Raw genomic sequence first — 25,935 nt, forward strand, 5'->3', positions numbered from 1 at the left:
AGATTAGTAGGTAATGTCACTATTCCTGAGTTGGCAGAGAAGCTCTGTACACCTCTTTAGAGGACATAGAAGATGCCAGTCTCTGGTTTATGTCTCCCTTGTGATGTTAAATTCTCATATTAGAGGACAATCAGTCTTACTTTGCAATGACATAGAACAATCTTATATGCATACATTAAATACTAAAATTATCCACTAGGAGAAAGCATGCCATAATAGGAAGAAACTTCTCTGTAGTTTACAATCTTATATTATCTAATAGCAGCAAAATATTCAATATTTCCCCTAGGCACATGCAGGCAAGCTCCTACCCTTCTCTTGTTTCTCTTTTTCTAAAATTAATGATGCTAAAGAACAATCCATTATTGGATGACTAATCCTTATTTCCTCTGTGGCAATGTAAATAACTTCTTTAGAATTTTTAAATAGACTGTATTTAATATTTGTGTGTGCATATAATATTAGGATCAAATCCACACATCATTTCCTCCAGTTTCTTGTTTCCCATTACCATATTTTTTTCTCACAAAATTTCATGTGTGCTCTCTTTCAATTAAATGCCCATTGAGTCATTTAATGTTTCCTTTATGTGCATGGTTGTGAAACCATGCAGGGAACATGGGTAGGTCCTCACGGCTTTCGTCGTTGAAGAAAACTGACTCCCCCTCCCTTGGTTGTCCACAATTGTCAATAGATAGGGTTGAGACTTGAAGACCCCCCTCCCTGTGTATGCTAGGATTTGGTCTGGCTTGATCTTGTACAACTTGTACTAGTGCATATAGTCAAAGACACTCTGAATTCATTCGTGCATTTGCTCTGTCATGTCTAGTAACCATTGTTTCATTACAAATACCTACTCCTTCTTGCTTTTGCAAAACCTGTACAAAGCAGTACTAACTGTAAGACAGCTTAATGGAGGGGGATCTATAAGTTCAAATGTTGCTCCCGAGAAGGTGAAGAAAGCAGACATTCCTTAAGTTTTTCAGACCCCTTTTCTTCAATAATTTCCTGTCAGACAAGGGGAAGTGGTACTCTCTGATAGTCTGTGGGCTAAGGAGTGATTAAAACTGTGCTTCAAGTGGTTATTTACCAAAAAAAAAATTGAGTATGGTAAAATATAAATGTATTTGAAGAGACTAGTGTGGAGAAATTTACTGTCCTAACTTATTATAAGCAACTGTGATATAGCATGCAATCACCAAATAGTGCACATTCCTCTTAGGACTTGTAAAAAATTATATGGGCTTACCACTATCACCACCACCACCACCACTACCACCACCACCACCACCACCATCATCATCCCCAGCTGCCACAGTTTTCCCTGCACTAGACCAAATTAGCAAGAAGTCACTTGAACTAAGTGCTATAACATTCACTGAGTTTTGAAACAGGGCAGTTTTCTTTAAAACCAAAAGTTTCCCTTGTACTAGAATCAGCATAAGGAACTATATTCTATTGACTCCATGAAGACAGTAGCTTTGGAATTGCCAATCTGCCTTTGATTCTCCTTATCTATATGATGAGCCCGTTGTGCCTAAAAGTAAGACCACTACACAGGTCCTCCACCCTTGCTTCAATCGGCTTCATCCAAGAAGCCACTGCCCACTGACAATAAAAAGTAAATAAATAAATACCAATTAGAAATTAAGCTAAATTTGTTGTAATTTTTACTTTTGATATGTCTTAATCATTTAATGTTCCAGTATAAGAAACTACTAGTTTTGAAATACATAATTTCTTTTTAAATTAATTAATTAATTAATTTTATCTGTTGAAAATAGATTCTTCTCTCATATAATACAACCCAATTGCACTTTCCCTTCCCTCCATCACTCCTGGCTCCCCCCAACTCCCCTCTCCTTAGGATCCATGTCCCTTCCATTTGCTAATTAGAAAAGAGCAGGCCTCTGTAAGAAGACAGTTGGTCAGGACAAAACAAGATACAATAAAACAAGGCAAAATCCCTCATATCGAGGTTTCAGTAGGCAACCCAATAGGAAAAAAAGAGTCCCAAGAGCAGGCAAAGAGTCAGAGATATGCCAGCTCCCACTATTAGTAGTCCCACAAAAACACAAAGCTAACAGCCCTAACATATATGCAGAGGACTTGGTACAGACCCACACAGGCTCCATTCTTGATATTTCAGTCTCTGTGAGCTCATGAGAACTCTGCTTAGCTAACTCAGAGAGCCATGTCCTCATGGTGTGCTCCATCCCCTCTGACTTCTATAGTTTTTGCTTCCCCTCTTCCACAGGGTTCCCTGGTCTCCAAGAGGAGGGACCCCATGGAGAGCTCCAATTTAGACCCTCTGTACATAGTATCTGGCTGTGGGTCTCAGTACCTGCTAACATCTGTTGTCTGAGGATGTCTCTCTGGTAGAAATTTCAAGAACTGATGATATGACATGATGCCAGGATTCATCATCACTAATGAAGTAGGCAGTTACGGTTTTCATTAGATTGCAGATAGCTAAAATGTTGTAGATGATCTGAGAAGTATTAAGCTGATGTCAGTTGATATTTAGGTATGTGAGCAGATTTAGAGTGTTATTTCTCTTCTATTTGACTACATTTTCAAAATTTTAATAATAGCAATAAGGGCTTTGTAATGAGAAAGGGCCATTGAATGAACATGACTGAATGTGTGCACGTAAAATACACAATGCCTGGCAGACAGTTTCAATTCAAATTTTTTCTTATGTGTTTTATCTTTAACTTAGTCACAAATGCCCCATTTTTTTAATATAAATCTGTTCTATTGATAATTATTGCTGGCATTTTAAAACTGAAAAAAATCATTTTCTTTTTTCTTTAAGAGTAAGAGCGATTAACCAAGGCCCATTAGTAGTGATAGCCTGAAGAGAAAACACAAAAGAGGTTTAAATTCTGGAATTTCTTTTTCTTTCTTTCTTTCTTTCTTTCTTTCTTTCTTTCTTTCTTTCTTTCTTTCTTTTTTCTTTCTTTCTTTCTTTCTTTTCTTTCTTTCTCTTCTTTCTTTCTTTGGTTTTTCAAGACATGGTTTCTCTGTATGGCTTTGGAGCCTGTCCTGTAACTCACTCTGTAGCCCAGGCTGGCCTTGAACTCACAGAGATCCACCTGCATCTGCCTCCCAAGTGCTGGGATTAAAGGCGTGCGCCACCACCGCCTAGCCCACTCTGGAATTTCTCAAAAAGCTGAATGTCTTAAGAATTTTCTCAAGCTGCTATCAGGATTTAAACTCTGCATGGAGTCTGACAGACTCTGGGTGACGGTGATGTCACACATGTCCACTGTGTTTCTTAGAAGACCTCCAGCTAAACATGGGGGGACTTGTCAGGTCAAGATAAAAGGAGCTAGGAAACAGTCTATTTTTCTGCTAGAAGCTAATGAATGAGCTTCCACCTTTAACCACATGCAAACACCAGTCAATCAAGGGAGAGGGTGACTTTTCCATACCACTGACTAGTGCAACTTGAGTATGTCTGCAGATCTCATTTTCATAACATAACATGACCCTGGTTGGAGGAAAGATCTTCATATGCACCATAGCTCCCAGCTCTACTCTGTGAGAAAGATTTCTTTTTGTAAGAAGGTATGTCTTTCTAGCTCCTCTCTCTCTCTCTCTCTCTCTCTCTCTCTCTCTCTCTCTCTCTCTCTCTCTCTCTCTTTCTCTCTCTTTCTGTCTCTCTCCCCCTCATCTTCTCTCCATCTGTTTTTTGCCTCCTCCTTCCCTCTGCCTCTCCTTCTTTGCTCATCTCCTTTTTTTAACCTCTTAGCTAAAAATTCTCTTCATCTTAAATCTTTAAACATGGTGAATGTTTATTGATATACAGGTTAAAAATAAATATCCATTCCACCAAAAACAAACAAAAAGTATATGTTTACATGCATTTAAATTAGAAAAGTGGAAACTCTGGAGTGTCACATAAAATATGTAAAAATCTCAATGGATGTTTAAATGCCCATTCAAAAGTTCTTATAATCCCATCTCACTCTGAAAAAAAAGTAAACAATGTGCCTGAGTATGATCTGTGACCATATGATCCTGAATGCATTTTATCTAATCTAAATTACTAATCATGACTTTATATTTGAAAGCAAAATACACAATGCCTCTTACTCCATTCCATCTCTCTAAATGACTAAATCATGAGTCTCTAATTCATAAGAGCTTAAGCCGGTACATCCTGACAGAAACATCTATAAAGGGGGTTTTATTTGTTGCTGAAACTTCTCCTCCATATCATTCCTGTATGGTTCTTCTGCTTTGAGGTTGTAAATTCTACAATTTATTGAGTTTTTGCTTGCTTATATTTCTTTTCAATAAATAAAGTACCTTAAACTGTAAATCTGAAATCTGGTTATGAAAATATTTTCTACTTGAGTAAAGATGACATCAGACAAGAAACCAACCTCTAGTGCCCAGGATTCACAGATGCCAGCTTCTCATTCAATGTCTTTACACATTAATCCAGTAACACACTCAAGTATATGCTCACTTAGTATTAAAAAACAATGGAAGGGGAGACATTTAAATATGGAAGAGTCTTTCCCAGCAATATGGCAGTTTGGCAAATTTTCCATGTTAAAATATTGTAGTTATGTTCTTCTCTAAAGAGAGTAAAATTGAAACTGAAAACTGATTTCTTAATTCAGAGGCATAATGCAGCCCTATCTCAAGAAATATGCCTATGTCTCATTACAGGAATATATGTGCTTGAGAAAACAGAGTGATTACCTTCATGTTGCCATAGCTACACATGTGTACCTTAAAAATGCTGCAAAAATGAATTCCATTATATTGGAAAACAAAATGCCAGAGACATTTGACTTGACAGAAATTATACATCTATCATCTCACCAAACACACAGACTTTTAGTCACTTTGCAGGTGAGTAACCTATCATTGTAGAGACACTAGTCATTGCATGCATTCATTCTTAAGTCATCTGTTATCTGAAAAGGATAAAAGAAATATCTGCATGCTGGTGTAATAAGACTCAATCATAAGGAAAAGCTCCATAGTGTGTGAGCACTCTGTTTTAATGGACATGGTTTGTAGATTCCAGAACAAACTAATTCTTTTAAGTTCCTGTAAGGTAGAAAGAGTACCCCTGTTTCTCTCAGGTCTTTGCATTGTCTAAAACACTGTTGATTGTGATGATAAAAGAGACATGACACAATTGTAGGAAAATGAGGATTTCCTTTTTCATAAATAGCAAGGTATATGAGAACAGTATTCACTCTTTGTGAACTAAAACACAATTACAAGTCAGGTATAAAAAGCAATGCATGCATACTGCTATCTTACTGCTAATTAGATTTCAAGGCATTGGCTTATGATGTATAGGGTTCTTATGTTTCCCAGAATTTTAATTAATTCCTATAATCAAATTTCTTTTTGTACAATTAAGACACTATACTTAATGACGAGAACATTTTACTTATATTTATGAGCTTGATTTCAAGTGCAGTTGTGTACTTCATTGGTGTCACCTTATAACTTCTTCTTAGAACCTCCTTTAGAGTGTCCATGACTTAAAACTAGAGTTGGTAAAAGATTCCACCTCTGAACCTAGCAAGCACAGGAAATTTTTAGCTTGAATTCATTAGTATTGTTTGTATTTTAACAGAAATAAAAGCAATAATAATGACGGTTATAACTTAGGATGTAATGTGCGACTTGGTAGATGAAAATACTAAATAAATTTTATCTTTTTTCTGAGATTTGAGCTATTAATAACTATATTCTAGAAATAATATTTGTTTTATATTTCAAGTTAACAGTAAGCTTAGACACTAAATCAAGTAAAAACAAATTATAAAAAGAAATTCAAATAGTGTATATTGTTTTTAGCTAGCATTCTTTCATGTAAGTTTGACCCTAAGAATAACACTAGATTATAAAAACATTACATTCAGAAAGCATGCTCATCCCAGACACTTCTGAAAACCCTGTGTGTGTGTGTGAAATAACACGGTCTGTCAAGTCTTCAACGATATCTAAATTTATACCTAATATTCATATCTTTATCTACTAAACAATCACAACTTCAAAAGAAGTGTAATAAATCCTGTACTTTGGCTAATTTGCTGTGTAAAACAAAATTTGGCCAATTTCGAGCACCGTCTCAGATGCCACACACCTGAGCTCTTTCCCAGTTCTGTTTACCAAATAAACAACTAATTTCCATTGTGATTCCCTTCCTGTCTAGGACATATGCCCTACTTGTGCATGTTTCTGCACCTTTCCGCTTAGAGTTCTAGCTCTTCCTTCACGATCACCTGCCTGTCTCTTCCTGCTACTCCCAAACAACCATAAAATAACCACTCTAAGTAACTGCTCAGTGATGGGTTTCCTCTTTTTCATTTCCTCTCCATTTGAGCCATGAGATGACCAATTTCCTGAATACATTTATTAAATTTTTAAAGTGTAGCTAGCGATAAGTATGAAACAGTGCTATTCACTGTGATCAATGAAATGTACCACGGGAAAAACATATTTGTGAACCAATGTCTGGGCATGTATATAAGAAATCTACTGTTTTCTACAACATAAGGACTAAAAATGTATAAACCTTCTAAATCATAGCCTTTGTAAGTGCAATAATCTCTTTCAGAGCAACCCCAACACTTTTCTAAACATATCTTATACCATGTGTCCATATATGCATAGAACCTAGATATTTTATTTAATTTGTTATTTACTATTCATAAGAATCACCCTACCAACATTAAAATTTGATCTCACAATGGGCATACAATGCCATTCTACAATAATATTAGAAGAAGGTTGGTAAAAGTATACCAAAGAGCTTTTAGTCAAATAATTCCCTTAACTTTTAATCCTTCTGAAGTGCTGGGTAGGTAAAACAATAGTTTCGAGTCTTTCCACTCTATTTGGTGGGCACAATCCCAATGGTATCTCAATGAATTAATGAGAAATAAGTCACAGACAGTAAAATCTAGTGTGTAGGTGGGTAAGGAATATAGAGCTAGTGATATAATGACTCGTGACAGTATTTCCTATTCTTCAAAGCAGAAGAGCGAATGGGGCAAAGTTGTCACTGAATCTGAGATCTTCTGTCAACCAACCTGAGGGATTTGTATGGACTTAGGAAAATTCTTGGCACTCAATGCTTACTTTCTTCGTGTTGTAAAAAAAATACACATCATTATCTCTATTTTTCAGTGAAATTAAATATGGGATAAACATACTGTTTAGTCTTAGAAACTATGATGCACAATGTTCAAGTGAAAACCATTTTGAAAAAATATATATTGACCAGTGCTTGAGAAAGTTCTAAATATTTATGCTTGTAATTTTAATATAATATTAGAAAGTACAAATCAAAAGAGTATTGGAATTCCTGAAAAAAATGAAATTTAGTGGATTTAGATTCTTTGTTATGATTTTGCAAATTTTTCATATGAGTTCAGGGCCTTCCTTAAAATGTCCTATTAAACCTTCTCCAATATAATAATTTTCAATTCAAGTTAAAAGCAATATTACGGTACATTTTTTTATGTCATAGCATATATGTATATATATATATATATATATATATGCATGTATTTATATGATAGTTAAGCAAACTAACATAAAGTTAGTTGTGTATTGGCATAGAATTTGTAGATTGAGGCTATCTATTTCAGATTTGAGAGATAAGACTTGTTATTCCACTAGAGAATTCAAGTATGCAAATGAATTATTAAAGATATGCACTCATAATTTTATTTTCAAAAGTACAATGATGAAATGTACAAATATGACTTTCTAATCTGTAAGGATGCATAATGTAAAATTATGAATAATTTGATCCGTAGTGAATATGTTTGAAAAAAAATTAATTCAGCAGATCCTTTCTATATGCCATTATAAGATATAAAAATATTCTTCCTCCACGTACAGGTATTTTAAATAACAAATACTCTTTTTTATTATAATTTATAACATAATTAAGAATATGCATTAATTATAACACTAAATTGAGTTGTATTTCCTTTTTCTAGTAATGCTGATCCTTGTGCATTTCTGTCCTGGCAGCCTGTGGAAGTCTGGAATATCGGCTAACATTTGATATGAGAACACACAAAAAAACCTAGTAAGAAGCATTTCGCTCTGAACTGAGGAGAATGCATCTCATTAAATCTAAACTGCAAAGACATAACATTATCTAGCAGTGTGAACATAAAGGAGCTGCTGTTACACATCCACATTTACCTCACAGATATCACAGAAGTTAAGTGGTGTTACTAAAATTTGATGCTTAGGCCATTTGTATAGGAGGCAAGTGTACGCAAGTGTTCTATGCAATTTGCCTCAAGATGTCTTTTTCAGTAATGATCATTTATAAGGCTTATGAAACAGAGAAGAGGAGAGAGGGAAATATAGAGTGGGAGGTATGTGGGTATACAGGAGTAAATTTAAATCCTGGGAGACTTCAAACCAATTATTTAGTAAGGGCTTCTATTACTATAACCCAAATCGTCTAGTTGCAAGTTAAATAAAGGCAAAAGCTAGTGTTTTATATTATTGCCAAGGTGCTAATGATTTTTAGTGATATGAAGCCATTTCCGATGATCTCATTTAAAACACTTGATTGACTGGCTGAGGTGAGTCTGGACATTGGGACTTCTGAGATAATCATGACATCTCTCACATGCCTATGAACCTCATTCCAGTACAGCATGTTTTTCTTCATTGAGCTTGTCAATAAGAATGGACAGAAGGGATAACAGAGATGCTAACCAGGAATGAGCAAAATGGAGGACCGCTCCACTCAGAACAGAGTCTAAAACTAGAAATATCACTATATTTGGACTCTGGCCTCTCTCATAAGTTAATTTTTTTAAACATTTCATGAAAATTTTTGTATTAAATTCTCTATGCACATGCCTTTTATTCTTCTTTGAAATGATCTGGAAAAGAAGGTAACAAGAATGCATTTTCGCTACCACGTGAAACATATGCAAGAATTTCACAAATAAAATACTGAGTGAAACAAGCAAGATTCAGCTACTACTACCTTTGTTATTAAAGCCATATCAGACTTGAACTCAATAAACGAACCTGCTTGTTTTGACTGCAGAATAGTTCTTATACTCATTGAAATAACTTGGAAGACAGGGACAAATATCAAATATACGGGGATTTCTCCACTTTAGGTACAGAATGTTTACTATGTAAGTACATTTTGCTTGCAAAAATTATTCAAATACCACACTTTTTTGCATGTAACATACATCAAATAAAATTACTTAAAATGATTTGGGGAAATCAGCTAAGAAGGATAAAATATGCCTATATGGTTTGTGGTGGAGTTAACAATTTGCGTGTTCCTTTAAGTAGTGTCAATCTATTTATTGTGATCAGGTTAATTCGTATACAGTTCATAAACTCAGTGAACAGTGCTTTGAATTTTCAAAACAATATGTAATCAAAACCTACTTTCAGTACTGAAATTATTCACAAATTCTGATAATGATAGACTTCACTTTTTTTAAACAAAACATATAGTAAAGTTTTGACATTTGAACCCTTTGTAGGCAATTGCATCAGCTTTCCTTTCATATCATTTAAATTCACACACACACTGTGTGTGTGTGTGTGTGTGTGTGTATGTATGTGTGTATGTATGTATATATTTGTTGTGCATTGTATTACATGGGTTGAAAACTCCAAAATTTAATATGAGAAAAATTACACTTAAGGTGTTTCTCTCTGAAACTAAGTAGTAAATCAGACTAAGAAATGTTATTTCTCTTCACTTGGATGACCAGGAAGAGGATTGTCTAGATCAGTCTATGATTTCAGTCCTTAAGCCAGTGGTTCTTACTTTCATTTGTGTGACAACATTACACTAGAACATAATGGGGGTCTTGTTCAGCACAGAGTCACCTAGGGTGTACTCCCAAGCATGACAATGTAACAGGTAGGGAACAGTGATAGGGATACATAGTTTAAGTAAGTTCCCCGATGATGTGCTGCTGATGACACATGCTGATGATACGTGTGCTACATTCAAGAAACTCTGTGCCACAGCATGCCATATGGAGCTTCTCTTTCGCACCTTCCTGTAGCTTTCTTAAGGGCTGGAACCTGGACTCCTTAATTAGGCATCTTAATTAAACATTGCATTATCTCGTTTATAAAATATTAGGAGCCTAGAACAGTGCATGGGTTTGGGAAGGCATGTAATAAATACACTGGTATAAGTTGGAGATTGAAAAAAATTCTTGATACTAGCAATGACTCAGTTCTTCCTTTAAATCTAATTATGCAGAAATGACTGAGAATCCCAGAAGGTGAGTTAAACATCTTCATTTTACAGACGAGGAAACAGAGTTCCAGAGAATTTAACTGAAATGACTAAAGATCAGAAAGTCAGGAGAACAGCCAACTGTTATTTCCCTTATTTAAAAGAACACAGCATATTAAGTGCTCCAGGGAATCTATGGGAAAAATCAGACCGTGGACCATTTCTCTTAATGTTTTATCTTTTGTTTCAAACTGAAAAAATTGGAAAACATACGAATTTGGATGTGTGTGCTTAGCTTGGGTATTCTGTTCTGATGTGGTATACACAGTGGAGGCTGCAACAGATTTCAAAAACAGGATCCCTTCCATCAAAATTGTACCTTCTAGTTAGGGAGACATAATTCACACATAAATCAAACGCAACGATACCAGAGAGCATAAATTGGAAGTAACGTGGTACTTGTTATATATCAACTAGCAGGCAGAATAAAAATGGACTTAGGAAACATCTTTATCAACGAGGTAGAGTCTGAACAGACCGGAAAAGACATTTGGTATGGCAAAGGCAAGGAGAGAGGGTTAAATAGCTCAATTTAGGTATAAAACATATCATATATCAGAGATATTAAAAAGTGCATTTCAAATGGGAAAGGTAGAAGTCATTGTAAAGAATTGGTGAGATCATATGTCGGCACAGTCTTGGAAACTATTTGATGCTACTTAGCATTGCCATGCTTACTTAGATGAGATGCAGCACAGAGAAGACTGATAGATTTTAGAGTTTCTTTGATCGTCCCTTATTTCATCCATTATTCTATACCACCCTAGGATCCACTTGAGTAAACGCATTCCATCAAAAAAAGTCCATCACCCTGAGACCTATCCACAGTGTTCATCTCAAGTTCTTGACCTGGTTTTAAATAGAACTTATTAGGCTGACCCAAATTTATTTGTCTGCATATAATGAATTTTTACAATGTATTTCAAAGTTACTTCCTGTATCTCTTCAATCTTAGGAGATAGACTCTAAGATTCTTCTTTTGGTTGTGAACCCACACCATTTAATAAGGTCCTTAGTCTATTATCCATTCATTACCCTAATTTTTCATTTGAAATCGCTCCAGTGTGACAGACACACACACACAGCCCCCCATACACTCTCTTTTACACACACACACACACACACACATACACACACACACACACACACACACACACACACACATACACACACACACACACACACACACACACACACACAGACACTATCATCCCCCACATACACACACAGAAGCCACACTTAACTTCCCCTGAATCGAGCTGCACTCAAACATTCCACTCAAACACAAACCTCAAATATACATGTACATTAACTTTTGACCTGTTATTGAATTGTAGGTAAATCTTCTACCCTGAAGTGACACCGGTGGGAACAAAGGCCTTGCCTGAGACTGTTTCAAGAAATTCCTCAGGCTGGGCGGTGGTGGCGCACGCCTTTAATCCCAGCACTCGGGAGGCAGAACCAGGTGGATCTCTGTGAGTTCGAGGCCAGCCTGGGCTACCAAGCAAGTCCCAGGAAAGGCGCAAAGCTACACAGAGAAACCCTGTCTCGAAAAACCAAAAAAAAAAAAAAGAAAAAGAAAAAGAAATTCCTCATATTGCCTGCCCCTCTGTCCATGTTCAGCCATCCGTCTCACTAATCCAACTAGCACATCTGCTCCTATTTTTAATGATTTTCTATTACATTAATTATTTCCGCAGACCCATTGGTTTTGATAGGCCATTGTCAGTCAGTTGCTTATTCTCAGCCTTCCATTAAAAAAAAAAAAAAGTCTGTTTTGTTTTGGAAGATTTTGTTTTCACCTCAGAACATCAATAACTTGCTGCACTTCTCTCACAGTAAGCACTGTAGGTAAGAATCTTTGGTATCAACTTTGATCTAATGAAAAAATAGGCATTTTATCTGGTAGAATCAATTCTATTATATATAGATTTATATATATATATATATATAAATAAATAAATCTATATATAATTCTAATATAATCAGTATAAGTATCACTGATAGCCTATATACTGTTAGGTGACTCTACAATATTCATAATTATCTATATACATTTCAGGAATATTTAAGTTCTTTGCAGATGTTGATTTTGTAACATTCAGGTACTAATGTACACTGTACCCAGGAGTAAGAGTCACACAAGATCTCTTAAAGAGATTATTTCTGAAATTGTCAATCCATTTTTTTACAACAAAATTTTCAGTTACAGAATTTGTTAGTCTAATGAAAAAATGTTTCCTGCAATAAATTTCCACAAGATTCTATTAACATGATTTTAGTATGTAGAAGACCCACACCATATGCACTTAGCTGTCCATCTTCATGTAACTGCATAGGAGTTGAAAATTGTGTATTTATATAAGAAAACTCACATAATTAATTCAGAGAATTTACCAGAGAGAAAAGAAACCACTAATAAGTGGAAAAAATTCAGCTCCTAAATTGTAAATCACAAGTGAAATATATTAAATGTTCACAGTGTTTATCATGTTAATTAAAAACTTGAAATCATTAATTCTACACTATTAAGTCAGTTCATCAAGTTGTAACAGAAAACCAAGTACGAAACTGACCAAGCATTAAGTGATGCCCTGAAGGCATTACTTATATTGCCCAACTCTGAATTTGTGAAGTTTATTCATTAATTCTATTAATTTCTGATTATGGTTTGTTAAAACAGGGACGAATGTATTCTACAATAAATGCTTAATGTTGGTAACCAATAATTATTCTCTAAGACTTTTCTTTTAATTAACCAGTAGTTTTATAAGCCCCAAGCAAATCAGATACCTTTGTAGTAAAGAAAATGCTAGACTTATATTTTAAGAAGTAAATTACTAAAAACACTAAACTTTTCAATGTTAAAACAGTGACCAATTCAATGACAGAATGGAATACTTTCAGTATTTTAACAGTTTTATAGATGTATTTATAGTGTTGAGTCATGACCAGATTTCTGAATTGCTCATAGGAGGTTGAGTCAGGTTTAGTACCGAGAATTCAAAGACAGCTTGGACTACACAAGAGTGAGTTCCAGGCCACCTTGTCTCAAACAGAACAGTAAAATCTGAACATCAACTAAAATGTTATTTTGCTCTGCTGAATATCCACCTGAGAATTTTCTTACCACAGGCTAGCAGTGTGTGTCTCCCTCCTTCACTCTGATGTAACTGTGTATACATCTACACTCTATCAATACCTTCAGGGAAGTTTTATTTCAGCAAAATAAACGTTTGAAAATAAATCCCAATGTCACATCGTTTTATTCTAGCTTTGGGCAACTATATTGGGAAGATATTTTAACTGGTTAAAATACAAACTATTTCAGATTCTCTATTGTCACACACGTTACATTAAAGGCACGAAAAATGTCACTTAAAGTATGCTCAGGGGTAAATGGCACATTCACTTTCTCCTGACGTGATCGACAATTCCTTCTCTGTCTGTGTACTTGTTTGTGTGTGTGTTTATGTATGCTATCACACAGTTTCCTTCCCCAAAGGAGACTATTAAAAAGGGGTGAGAGCCTCTAAAATCACTTACAATATGGATGTACCAACATAGTTTCCGTTTATATCTTCCCCAAGGCAATGAGCCTGTGCAGATGTTGTGGGAACTAACTTCCCACAGTGTTTGGAACACAAATCATTAACTTGTTACCAGTCTTCATTGGAAGTCAGAACACAAAACAGTTTAAACACCTTAGCTGGGATGCAGTCCAGCTTCTTCTACATTCATTTGAACTATTGGGAAATAGGTACAACATCCGTAACCCTGCTATGTCTTGGGAGGGATGCATTGTTCTTTTAGGACCATGCTGCTAAAGGATTTTAGGAGCCAGAGGGGTTGAGAACACAGCCCACAAAATCACCTAAACAGGGCTCATGGGAGCTCAGCGACTAAAGCAACAACCACAGACCCTGTACGCGTCTGAGCTAGGTTCTCTGCTTATACGTTATGGTTGTGCAGCTTGGAGGTTTTGTGGAACTCTTAAAAGTGAAAGTGGGCGGGCTGTCTATGAATTTCACTTCATCTTGGGACCCTTTTTGTCCTACTGGTTTGCCTCAAGCAGCCTTGGTGTGAGTGGTTTTGCCTATTTTGTTTTGTTTTGTTTTTTTGGGTTTTTTTGTATCTTGTTATGCCATGTTCAGTTCATATCCTTGGGAATCCTGCTGTTCATTTGAAGGGAAATGGAGGAAAAGTGGTTGGGGGTAGAGGAAAGGTAAGGGAGGATCAGGAGGACTGAATGGAGGGGAAGCTGAGGTTGGAATGTAATGTATGGAAAAGAAGCAGCAGGAGCAGAGGCAGAAGTAGAAGAAGAAGAAGAAGAAGAAGAAGAAGAAGAAGAAGAAGAAGAAGAAGAAGAAGAAGAAGAAGAAGAAGAAGAAGAAGGAGAAGAAGAAATGTCTTAACACATCTTTCAGATAGGTATACAATTAAACAAATTGGCACATGCATTCACAGTAAGATAAACAGACAGACAGATAAATATATTGATAGATGATAGATAGATTTAGTAAGATAGACAGATAGACAGACAGATAGATGATAGACAGTCAAGTAGATTTTAGACAGAAATTTAAAGTAAACAACAAAAATATATGGACTCATTGGATATAACTTGACTGCATAGGACAGTACTTAACTACCCATTGAATGAATGTGTTTGCAAAAGTGAGCCGAACACTTCTAATGCTTCTTAACATTCATTACCAGTTTTTGACATGATTTGTTGTAGTTAGATTAAACTCATTCTTGTGACTATTATTTGTTAAATGTCTAATATCGTAAAATTTGTTAAAGGACTCTGAGTTTTCATCAGAGGAAAAGAAAAAGCCCTGGCCCCCACTTAGTCTAGTTTCAAGAGAGTAAGAGTTGATGGTAGTAAAATCATTAAAGTCTATACATTCTTAAATAGCAATAAGCACAAGGGATATGAATAATACACAAAAGAGAGATAGAAATGTGAAAGGAGGTTACCATTTACAAGGAGTATTGGGTAGGCTAGGTGTGATGAAACACACTTTAACCCAGCCCTCTGAAGGCAAAGGCGGGCAGATCTCTTTGAATTCAAGCCCAGCCTGGTCTACACAGCACGTTCTAGGATAGCCATTGCTAAATAGAGAGACCCTGTTTCAAAACAATAAAATAATAAATAAAACGGAATATTGAAGTAAATCTCATTGAGTGGGAGTACTGGAGAAGATATTTCAATGAGATGTAAGCCCATGGACTATATAAGGGAAATTTTACTAGGAGAGAAAAAGAGTTTGGGCAAATTCCTGTGACTGCACAATAGCAATTTTTTAATTGATGTATAGTTCATTAATTACTGACCATCAATTAGAGTTCCTGTGACTAGGGATACCATATGGAGGCTACAGTAAATGAATGGGAAATGCCTGTAAAGAACTTTGATTACAACTCCCAGAACACTGACAGCTCTTCCATTGCACAATTAATTATAATCTGGAGTTATGCCATTCTAACCTTTCTATTTTAAGTAAAGATATTGTAACTATGAATGGTCACTTATCAGGTAACAGTACATGCTATAGATACACTTCATGAGGCACATGTTATAAATTCTAGGATTCCTATCTCATGTAAATGGCAAGAAATGGACTTGTAGTCAATATACATAGAATTGAGAGATAAAAACAGAATATTTGGCTTTAGTGTTTTCTTTGACTGATGAATCTATTGCTTCTACCGTATCTTCAACACCAGAGATCCTCTCTTCCATCTCTTGCATTCTGTTGGTTATACTTGCATCTGAAGTTCTTGTTCATTTACTCAGATTTTCTATTTCCAGCATTCCCTCTGTTTGTGTCTTCTTCATTTTTTCTATTTTCCTTTTCAGGTCTTGGACTGTTTCCCTCATCTGTTTCATTGCTTTTTCATGGTTTTCTTTCAGGGATTTATTGTTTTCTTCTGCTTTATTTGTCCTTTCCTCTAGTTTTTTAGAGCATTCTTCCCATTTTTTGTTTGTCTTTTCCTCAATTTCAGTTTTGATTTCTTCTTTATAAGCCTCTAGCCTCTTCATGATGTTATTCATAAGGTTGCTTTCTTCTGCTTCTTCCATTTTGTGATCTTCAGGTCTAGCTGTTGGAGGAGGGCTAGGTTTGGTGATGCTGTATTGCTCTTCATTTTGTTGTATGTACTTCTGCCTTGACATCTGCCCATCTCCTTGTGGATTCATCCTTGGTCTTATCAGTGCTATTGGTCCAGACAGAGCTGACAGATTCAGGAAGCCTCTCTCTGGTCCAAGTGGAAGCTCTGGGCCAGATGGGAGCTGGGGGCTGGTCTCTAGGTCTCAGGAAGTGGCTGGGGTCTCGGTTGGATGGGTGTGGGGTCAGGGCATGGAGATTGCAGGGTCTGCCGGGGGACTTGGAGAAGGGGAACCTTCCCGGTGGGGGGAGGGTCCTGCAAAGATCCACGACCAGGCCCCAGGTGGAGGTCCAGGAGTCCAATTGGCGAGAAAGAGGAGGGTTTGTATGAGCGAGAATCGTTGAGACCAAGATTGGAAAAAGCACAGGGACAAATAGCCAAACTAATGGAAACACATGAACTATGAACCAATAGCTGAGGAGCCCCCACCTGGATCAGGCCCTCTGCATAAGTAAGACAGTTGATTAGCTTGAACTATTTGGGAGGCACCCAGGCAGTGGGACCAGGTGTAGTGGGTAGCCATTCCAGCTTTGATCTGGAAGTTCCAACCCCCATTGAGGCTTCGGCAACTGTCACACCTACAAGGCAGGGCCAAGGGAGGTGCCGAGAGACCCGAGATCTGGATGGGCCAGCACTCTCTCTGTTCCAGGACCCTGGACGGTGGAGGTTGACCAAGCAGAGCTCCAGAGAACACCGCTGGACTGCGATACACCTTCCCCAGACCCTGCGACCTACCTATCCCTTCATTTGTAAGTTACACCATTAAATAAATCTCCTTTTAACTATGTGGAATGGCCTTAATAATTTCACCAATATCTGGCACCCAACGTGGGGCACAAACCCATGACCCTGAGATTAAGAGTCTCATGTTCTACCAACTGAGCAAGCTGGGCCAATAACCAGGACCTGTCCTTACTGTATGAGCTGGCTGTTTGAAACCTGGGGCCTATACAGGGACACTTTGCTCAGTCTGGGAGGAGGGGACTGGACCTGCCTGGACTGAATGTACCAGGTTGAGCTTCCCTGGGGATTATTGGCCCAGCTTGCTCAGTTGGTAGAACATGATACAGTGAGGTATGTGACACATGAAAAACTTGAACTGCATTTATGTCTTTGACCTTTGTGTCATCATGCCAATTTAGAGTCTATATAGTCTAGTTACTAGGCATAGCTTTGAAATTTTACCAGATAATTTCCTTCCTGTTCCCAGAAAATTTTCATTGCCTCTATTTTTTCTTATCATGCAATGATAACTGAAGACACATTGATTCTTCATTTTAGACTAATAAGGAGGATACCTAAAATCAATAATTATATTATCAATTGGAGGTTGGTGGTCAAATATAGATCCATATTCTTTGCAGATATTGCTTCATCTGTGAAGAAACAAAAAATAAAGGTATTCAAGTACAGTACCAACCCATTATTTCAGGTTATTGAGTTACTATTGATTTGGGAGGGTCTGATTACTATTGAAAGAAAACTGAGCAATTTCTTCACTTCAAATCTAGTACCTAAAATTATGTGCTTGGGTTACAGCTAACTACCAATATGTACTTCATTGCATTGAATGTGAACCATATCAACCTTCAAAGGAGGAACAGACATACAAAGTTGTTCCAAGTATTTAAAAGGAAAAGACAGACCACAGAAAAGTTCTACAAGTTTGGCTTGATTTGTTTGTGGGACCCCTGGCAGTGGGACCAGGATCTTATCCCTGGTGCGTGAGCTGGCTTTTTGACACCCATTTCATATGGTGGGATGCCTTACTCAGCCTTGATGTGAAGGGGAGGGGCTTGGTCCTGTCTCCACTGAATATGTCAGGCCCTACTCTTTCTGAGAAGTGGATGGGGCTGGGTTGGGCAAAGTAGAGGTGTCGGGAAGAGGGAAAGGGAGGGAGAACTGTGGTTGGTATGTAAAGTGAATAAAAAATAAATTACTAAAAATGTCAGAATAATGCAGTATTAATTGGCTATGTGTCAGGCACAATTAATTAACATTAGTGAACACAGAAATGTATTTATAAAACACTATGAAATTCTTTCTCTTAAATGTTAGGTGGCAGGTGCCTAGTTTCGCAGGTAGAATTTTTTTGTCATCTAGCATTTTCTTCTATTTAGGTCTTAAAAGATGATGGCCTTCCTTATTAATATTGGAACCGTGTCTCTGATAATACCATAGCTACAATATCATTCTATCACAAGGCCTAGGGTTGTAGCTAAGCTCTACACCTTGCCTGAATTGTGTGAGGCTCTTTAAATCCTCAAAACCACCTGAAAAAAAAATAGAAAAAAGAAAAAAGAAGAATTAATTGATGGGTTGGTCCACTTTCTTTCCCATAGTAGATCCGTGGTGAAGATGAAAATAATAGTTTCTCCCTGCTTCTCAATGGAAATTCTTTTCATTAACAAGTATATTCATGAACGTAAGGCTGCTGTCTATCATCTGCCTCACAATTCTATAAGAGAGGAGGAAGAAGAATCGTCAGACTAATGGGTTTGGGAAGTATTCACTATTGTGATCTTCTAAGCTCCATATTTCTCACTCTTCTGGATAGGTCATCTACAGGGAAAATATTTCAGTGGTCCATTAGGACAGATTCTTTCTTACAAGTCAATAAGGATTGTGTTTCCATCTCCATCTGACATACTTTCATCTTCCATATTGTTTGGAAGTAGTATAGGAAAGATAAGGGCTATCATAGTATTGTTTCCGTAGCTTCCGATATCTTTATCTTACATGGAGAGCTAGCTATGGACAATAGCCCTACAAGAACAAATCTCATTAAGACAAACATTGACAGGAATAGAGGAGGGATATGTTAATGCTAAGTGACCCAGTGCGTTGCCATAGGAACAACAATGATCTAATATTTATTAAGAGCTACCTTTGTGAGAAGAATTGCTTAAAATACTGTAACTTTAGAAATCTATTTGTTTCCATGATAACCATGTTATAGAGATGAAACTGAAACACGGGAAAAGTGAATGACTTACAAAAATTCTGCTAGAATTGTGGTACAAGGAAATGGATCCAGAAATTCTTGCTGTAGTATGTTATGTACAATCACTGTGCTATAAAACTAGAAGCCATTAAGAGTAAAAGAAAGAGCCTGAATACAAGGAACAGACGCAGGATAAACCACCCCAAGTTTCTGTGGTAAACTTCCAAGGTTGTCCTACTCAGATGGACTGTCTAAAATCTCCGTAAAATAACCAGGTGATTACCATTGATGTGAGCTGATTCACTGGGAGACTGGAAAATGATAGGGAACGTGATAATGAGTTTAAAAATCTCTCTCCACTCATCCTTGTTTTACATATTTATAATATGCACAGCACAGGTCTCAGGATGCCTAAGATGACTGATTTTTTCATAAAGAGAACTTGTCAGGCTGATTAGCTGAGAAAGGCTCTCTTGACTGTTCAGCTGAGAAAAATTGAAGAAATTTTCTTTGATCCTGGAGGATATCGTAATGGCCTGCTATGATATGAATGTGCCTCCCCACTGCCCCATAATTCAGACATGACCAGCATAATAATTTAAAAAGAAATGGCTTTTTTTTAAAGGTGATTGGACCATGAGTCCATTCGATACATCAAGGAGATTAGACATCCTCACCCTTAATGTTTTCATCAAGAAAGAAATTCCATATTTTGCCTTCTGTCTTCTACCATTTAAAGAGGACATAGCAATAATACCCTCATTAGATATTAGTATCTTGATTTTTGACATTTTAGTTATAATTAGTGTATGAAATAAGTCTGCATGCTTGATACATGACTGAGTTGGTGGTCTATTGTTTTAGTGTCAGAGACAAGAAGGAAATTGCCACGAGAGAACTGGAGTGTTTATGTAACACATCCTGAGGATGTGCATGTGATTGCAGAGTGAAGTATTGGGTAGAGGCTAAGGGAAGTCCTTTGTTTTCGGGTAGATTACTGAGAATGAGTACTTATAAAACAAAAAGGTATAAAGAATGCCCTTCTTTATTAGATTACTTGAGTGCCAATAAACAGCATGTTAGTGGAAATATGACCAATAAAAGCAATTTCCGATGAGCTTCCAGATAAAAGTGGGAAACAGGATTGTGGAAGCCATAGAAAGGTCATCTATTCCATAATTCCTAAAACTCAGCTGAGTTGTGTTTATTTCCTAGGGCTTTTCAGAAAGAAACAGAAGCTATGAATTAAGATGCTTGGTGGAAGAAATCTAAGCAGAAAAATGTTCAGGGTACTGTGTAGGGCTTCTCTTACTTGGCTGTAGTAAAATAGAAGATGAGAATAAAAGATTTTAAGATAGAGGTTATAATCAACAGAGAAGGAGACAGTAAAGAGTTGGAAAATTGGCAGACTGGTTGTATGAGAAAAGGTATATTCAGTATAGGTAACCCATGGTGGGGCTAAGGAACTCACTATTTAGGAGCTTAATAAGGAAGAAAGAAACTAGGTACCATTCCTTAAAACAGTAGGAGAATGATCTTAAAATATTTTGGAGATTTTCTTGATGCACTAGAAAGTGGGAGGTAGAAGCTTGTGGTCTTTAGATGACTGATCCCTGAGGTTCCACAAATATCTTAGACGCTTTTTTTAAGCAATTCCTTTGCCCTCTGGACATGAGATAAGTGTGGAAACATATGTGGTGTGTGTGTGTGTGTGTGTGTGTGTGTGTGTGTGTGTGTGTGTGTGTATGTGTGTGTATGATCTACTGAGTCAAAAATTAGTGCTATCCAAATGTGTATGGGTAGTAAGCCTTTCAATGGAGCATGATCAACCCACTAGAGGTAATATACCTGAAGAAAACTGATTCTGACAACTTCTAGTCAACATCTCCTTTACTAGAGATGGATCTCTCAACCCATCCATGCTGACAACCAGAACTGAGTTCCACATTGCAGTAGCGTTGTTATGTCTAGGAGATACCATTTGCTTGCTTTACAGCAGCGTTTGCCAACCTCTAGATCTTAAAATCTTTTAGACTTTATCGCAGCACCCAAATCCTCAGTATCAATTTTCTGTGTCAGTCAGACTTCCTTCTGACAAACACCCGAGAGGAACAATGTTTAAACGTGGATATATTTTGCCTCCTAATTTGAGACATTTTAGTTCTAGTGCAGCTGGATCTATTTGCAGTGATCTTGAGGAAAGCCAGAGAGTCTGACAATGGTGTAAACATGTGGCTGACCCTGCTCATTTCCTGGAAGCCAAGAAGTAGAGCGAGAAAGAAAAGCAAGACCAGGTACTGCTAACCTTCACAGACACAATGCCTGTGACTTACTTTTTCCAGGTAGGAATCACAAAGGAGTTTTTAGCTTCATCTAAAGAGTAGTGTTTAAATGGTTTTCAAGCATTCGGCATGTGAGCCTGTGGGGAACATTTCATAGTCAAACCACAGTGTGCATCTTCCACATACTGTTTGGTAAGATGAAGAATGATCCTAAAGCAATATCTGTGGCTCCATTAACCTGTAGATAGAATTCTCTCAAAAACTCTTCAAGGAGTTGAGAGGTTCTACACTTTTCTTGACATATGAAAGTAGCCACTCTTCCATGTTATAAATTTTAGGTTTGCCATAGTAGCACCATGAATATTTGAAATCTCACCATTTGTGGCTCCTCTAACAGTGGCCATAGTTGACCTAGGCACATTTGAGCCATGTGTGGTAGAGTTTAAAGGAGATATAATCTTTAGTAAGAAATTTCAAGTCTGCTCGATGTTCAGACTATTAGATAGTTATTGCTAGCTGCTCATGCACAGTGTGAATTAGGAATAAAAGTAGAACAATGGGAAAGATGCCTTGAGCACATTTTAAGAACTGGACAGGTCCTACTCAATACATGCCGAGTATTTTCAAAGATTTTGTTTGTAGATGAGAGCTCACAAATGTGTTTCTAAATGAGGCCATCTAGGGAAGTATTTCTTCATCTTCAATAACATAAATACTCAGAAGTTTCTAGGACTATGGCAAAAAAAGATGAGGTTGGATTGGAACGTTTACTTAGTGATTAAGAGCACATTTTCTTGCACAGGACCTGGGTTTACTTTCCAGCACCTACCTGGCAGCTCACAATAGCTTGGTACTCCAGTTCCAGGGGATGTAATTCCCTCTTCTGACCTCTGAAAGTATCAGACAAACATGTGGCACACACATGCATGCAGGTAAAACACATGAGTCTAAGATAATAAAATAAATGAATCTTTAAAAATTAAAAAAAATAATAGAATGGGCAACTGCTTGAGCTGCTGGTAGAAACTGCAGTCATCCACATGGGGCTGGCTTTGTAGAATTAAGAAATGAAAGATTATAGGGGGATGGGAGCTTCCAAACAGATTTTTCAAATATATGTGGGAAACCAGGATATACATAGTAGTGTCAGAAATGCTATGGGAAGTCCATAAGAAGGCAATGCTTCAAGCTATGAGTGTGGGGCCAAAGGTGCAGTTTAGACTCTTGGCTGTTAGAGATGATGAGATCCTCAAATGTCTGCCAGGGAGGGCCATAGGCACTGAACACAGCCAGCTTAAGATAGAGAGAATATAGGGTACAGCTAGCAGAGCTCAGGAGTTGGAATGTCACATCATTTTCCTATGTGTTGTAGAACCTGGGTATTGATATACTCTTTGGGGTGCTTCTGTCCATTGCTTTATTATCATGCCAGCATTCCTATATCATCGTATATTAGAAGTATGTGATTTTCTTTTTGAATCACAGGGTCTTACGCTAAAACTGCACTTGAGGTAATTTTGGACTTTCCTTTTCAAGCCTGATTGCAACTGTTAAGACACAACGTTATTGGAAAGGGGCTATATGTACTTTACACTATCACAGAGAGTTTTTCGGGGTAACTATTAAATGTCCTCATAGGCTTACATGTTGAAGACTTAATTTTCTCTCCAGTGGCACTATTTTTCTATATTCTGGAAGCTTTACGATGTACCTGCCAGAGTAAGAAGATCACTAGCAGCACTGCAGCGTGCATTTGAGGGATGTATTATTTCTACCCTTCTGTCTTATTCCAGCTTCCTGGCTATCATAAGGTGAGTAGCCTTTGCAACACACTGTTGCTGCCACAGTATTCTATCTTTCTGCAAGTCTAAAACAATGGATCCAGCTGACCTTGGACTAAATCCACTGAAACCTTAAGGAAAATCAACCCTTCATTCTTTTAATTGTTCCCCTCCGGTATTGGTCTTAGCGATGACAAGCCCCATAATTTGTACTTTTAGGCTAGAAATGCTGCAAGTTCCAAATGCATGGAAGCTGAAACGTGCTCTGTGTTCAGAAAAGACACAGAAATTAGGCAACCTGAAACACTGGGACCTCAATGCTGGCACTAGAGCATTTGGAGAAGGGGAATAGACTCAAAGAGGAGCATTCTCAAAGCTCAGATTTTACTGTTTCTCTTGTTGGGATATGGAATTACTTTAGAACTAATATTTCTTCCCTTTTTTGTAGTGCTCACTTTGAAGTTGGAATGGCTATGCTATATTTTCCACCATTGCATTTTGAAGATACATAACTTACTCGATTTTACAAGCTCCAAGCTCGAGAGAATTTTCATCAGGATGATTCATACCGGAAATCGCATTCATACAGACAGTATTTGAGATATATGCTACAAATATGATGGTAGAATTAGTTCAGTTTTTCCAGGGATATTTACATTTAAAAAATATATATATTTTGTATGTGAAGAGCACATGCTTTTACGTGGTACAAGCACAGCATTCTATGCTTTGAAGAAACGCCCTCTAAAACTCCTGTGCTGTGCTCAGAGTATGACCTTTCAGTGATGAGCAGACATAAAGTTTTCTCCCTGTTGTATGATATGGTATCATGTGTCATAAAAAGGAGTGAGGGGGATGATGGGGATGTTTGGTGTTGTCTCCCTATGTCCAAATACCTTCCATCATGGAAAGGAACCGTTAAAAGGTCTTTTTCATGCACTAGTGGCTTGGTTCTTGATTTTCCATTCTAAAAGAAGGAGAAGCTACATTTCTATTCTATACATCTCCCTAGCTTGTGATAAAGACCTTGACCAAAAGCAACTTGGACAAGGAAGTGTTCATTGGCTTCCAAATCAGAGTTCTCCACTGAGTACAGTCAAACCAATAATTCAAGACGGGAACCAAGATATGGACCTGAAGGCGGGACCTTGACGGAGTGCTGCTCATTGGCTTGCTCCTCATGGCTAACTTTATTTTCATACAATGCATGACTACCTGTCCAAATGAGGCACTGCTTACGGTAAGCCGTGTCCTCCCACATTGATAATTAATCAAGAAAACGCTTTTCACCACACACATGCACACATACAGATTTGCTTCCATGCCAATATGATGTAGTAGTTTTTCATTTGGGGTTCCCTCTTCCCACATGACCCTAGTTTATGTTAAGCTAGAAAAAAAAAATCCAAAAACTATCCGCCAGGGTGCTATTTGATGATAGATACAAAATATAGACTAAAAAAAAAAAAGGATCCTGTTCATTGTAAAACTCAGACTTACATGTTAAGCAATTATTGTAAGCTTTAACATTTTTCCAGTAAACACATGATTTTATAAGGAAAAGTTCAGCTGTAATGGAGGGATGCTGAAGGATAAAACATTCTAATGCAATAAGGTATAATGCACAAAAGAGCCTAGCTAATTTTCAATGTAATCTATATAAAAATTCAATGTGATGTTTTGTTTTCTGTTGTTTCTATAAAATAATATCTACATGTGCATTATATATATGTATGTGTACATATGTATGTGCATATATTTTTAAGTCTGCAAAACATTTGTAGTTAAAGTATAGCGGAGAAATTAAAATATTATTAAATATATTCAGAATAATTGAAAATTGTACATTTATTTTATGAGTGTGAGTGTAACAATTTTTAGAAATATATAGAATCCAGGTACAATTATGCCCTGTCTACATGAGGACTCACTTAGGGTCACCAAGTAGTAGATATTTATGAGTTCTAATATGCTGAACTGCACGGTCAGAACACTTTTTTTATGAAGAACATGGAGGGATTGAAGTGATACAACTTGATTTTAAGACAAAACAAAAAACAATAGACAAATTATATCTATGGTAAGCAACCTCAATGTACACATAGTAGAGAGCTCAGTAACTCTCTCACATACCTCCAAAGAGAACAAACTGACTGAAAGTTAAAGAACAGTCCTTATGAGATATCTCAAGGAGAAAGCAAAAGAACCCAGATATTTTAGACTTCCTATTAACGTTCTTTTCTCTTCTTTCACTTTTAAAAAGTTGAAATCAAAATGAAAAATAGTCCTTGCTTGATGAGCCGTGTAATCCTTCTAGTTCAATGTTAGATATCAGGTGACTGATATACAAAGCAACCATGCTATTGTCTTAGTCTTCAATTGTACACAGAGGTAATTGTTAACAGGAGAAAAATGTTGTAACCACATTTATTTGGTCAGTTTGTATGTCTG

The 25,935-nt window shown here is 36.9% G+C and overlaps 2 long non-coding RNA genes across 3 annotated transcripts in view; both read left to right on the plus strand.

The window, feature by feature from the left end:
* Window positions 1–8,501, plus strand: part of LOC131894344 (uncharacterized) — a 62,657-nt gene extending 54,156 nt beyond the window's left edge. The window contains exons 4-5 of one of the 2 annotated variants that reach the window (XR_009374891.1): window positions 4,687–4,872; window positions 7,995–8,501. This is a non-coding gene — a long non-coding RNA (uncharacterized LOC131894344). The remainder of the gene's footprint in view (window positions 1–4,686; window positions 4,873–7,994) is intronic. The other variant, XR_009374892.1, reaches the window with a different exon arrangement.
* Window positions 8,502–18,924: 10,423 nt separating this feature from the next.
* LOC131894154 (uncharacterized) lies at window positions 18,925–25,278 on the plus strand. The gene is made up of 4 exons (XR_009374855.1): window positions 18,925–21,715; window positions 22,506–22,635; window positions 23,375–23,514; window positions 23,933–25,278. It is a non-coding gene; the product is annotated as an uncharacterized LOC131894154 (long non-coding RNA).
* Window positions 25,279–25,935: the final 657 nt, after the last annotated feature.

This window comes from Peromyscus eremicus, chromosome 17 (assembly GCF_949786415.1).
Source record: "Peromyscus eremicus chromosome 17, PerEre_H2_v1, whole genome shotgun sequence".
Taxonomy (NCBI): Eukaryota; Metazoa; Chordata; class Mammalia; order Rodentia; family Cricetidae; genus Peromyscus; species Peromyscus eremicus.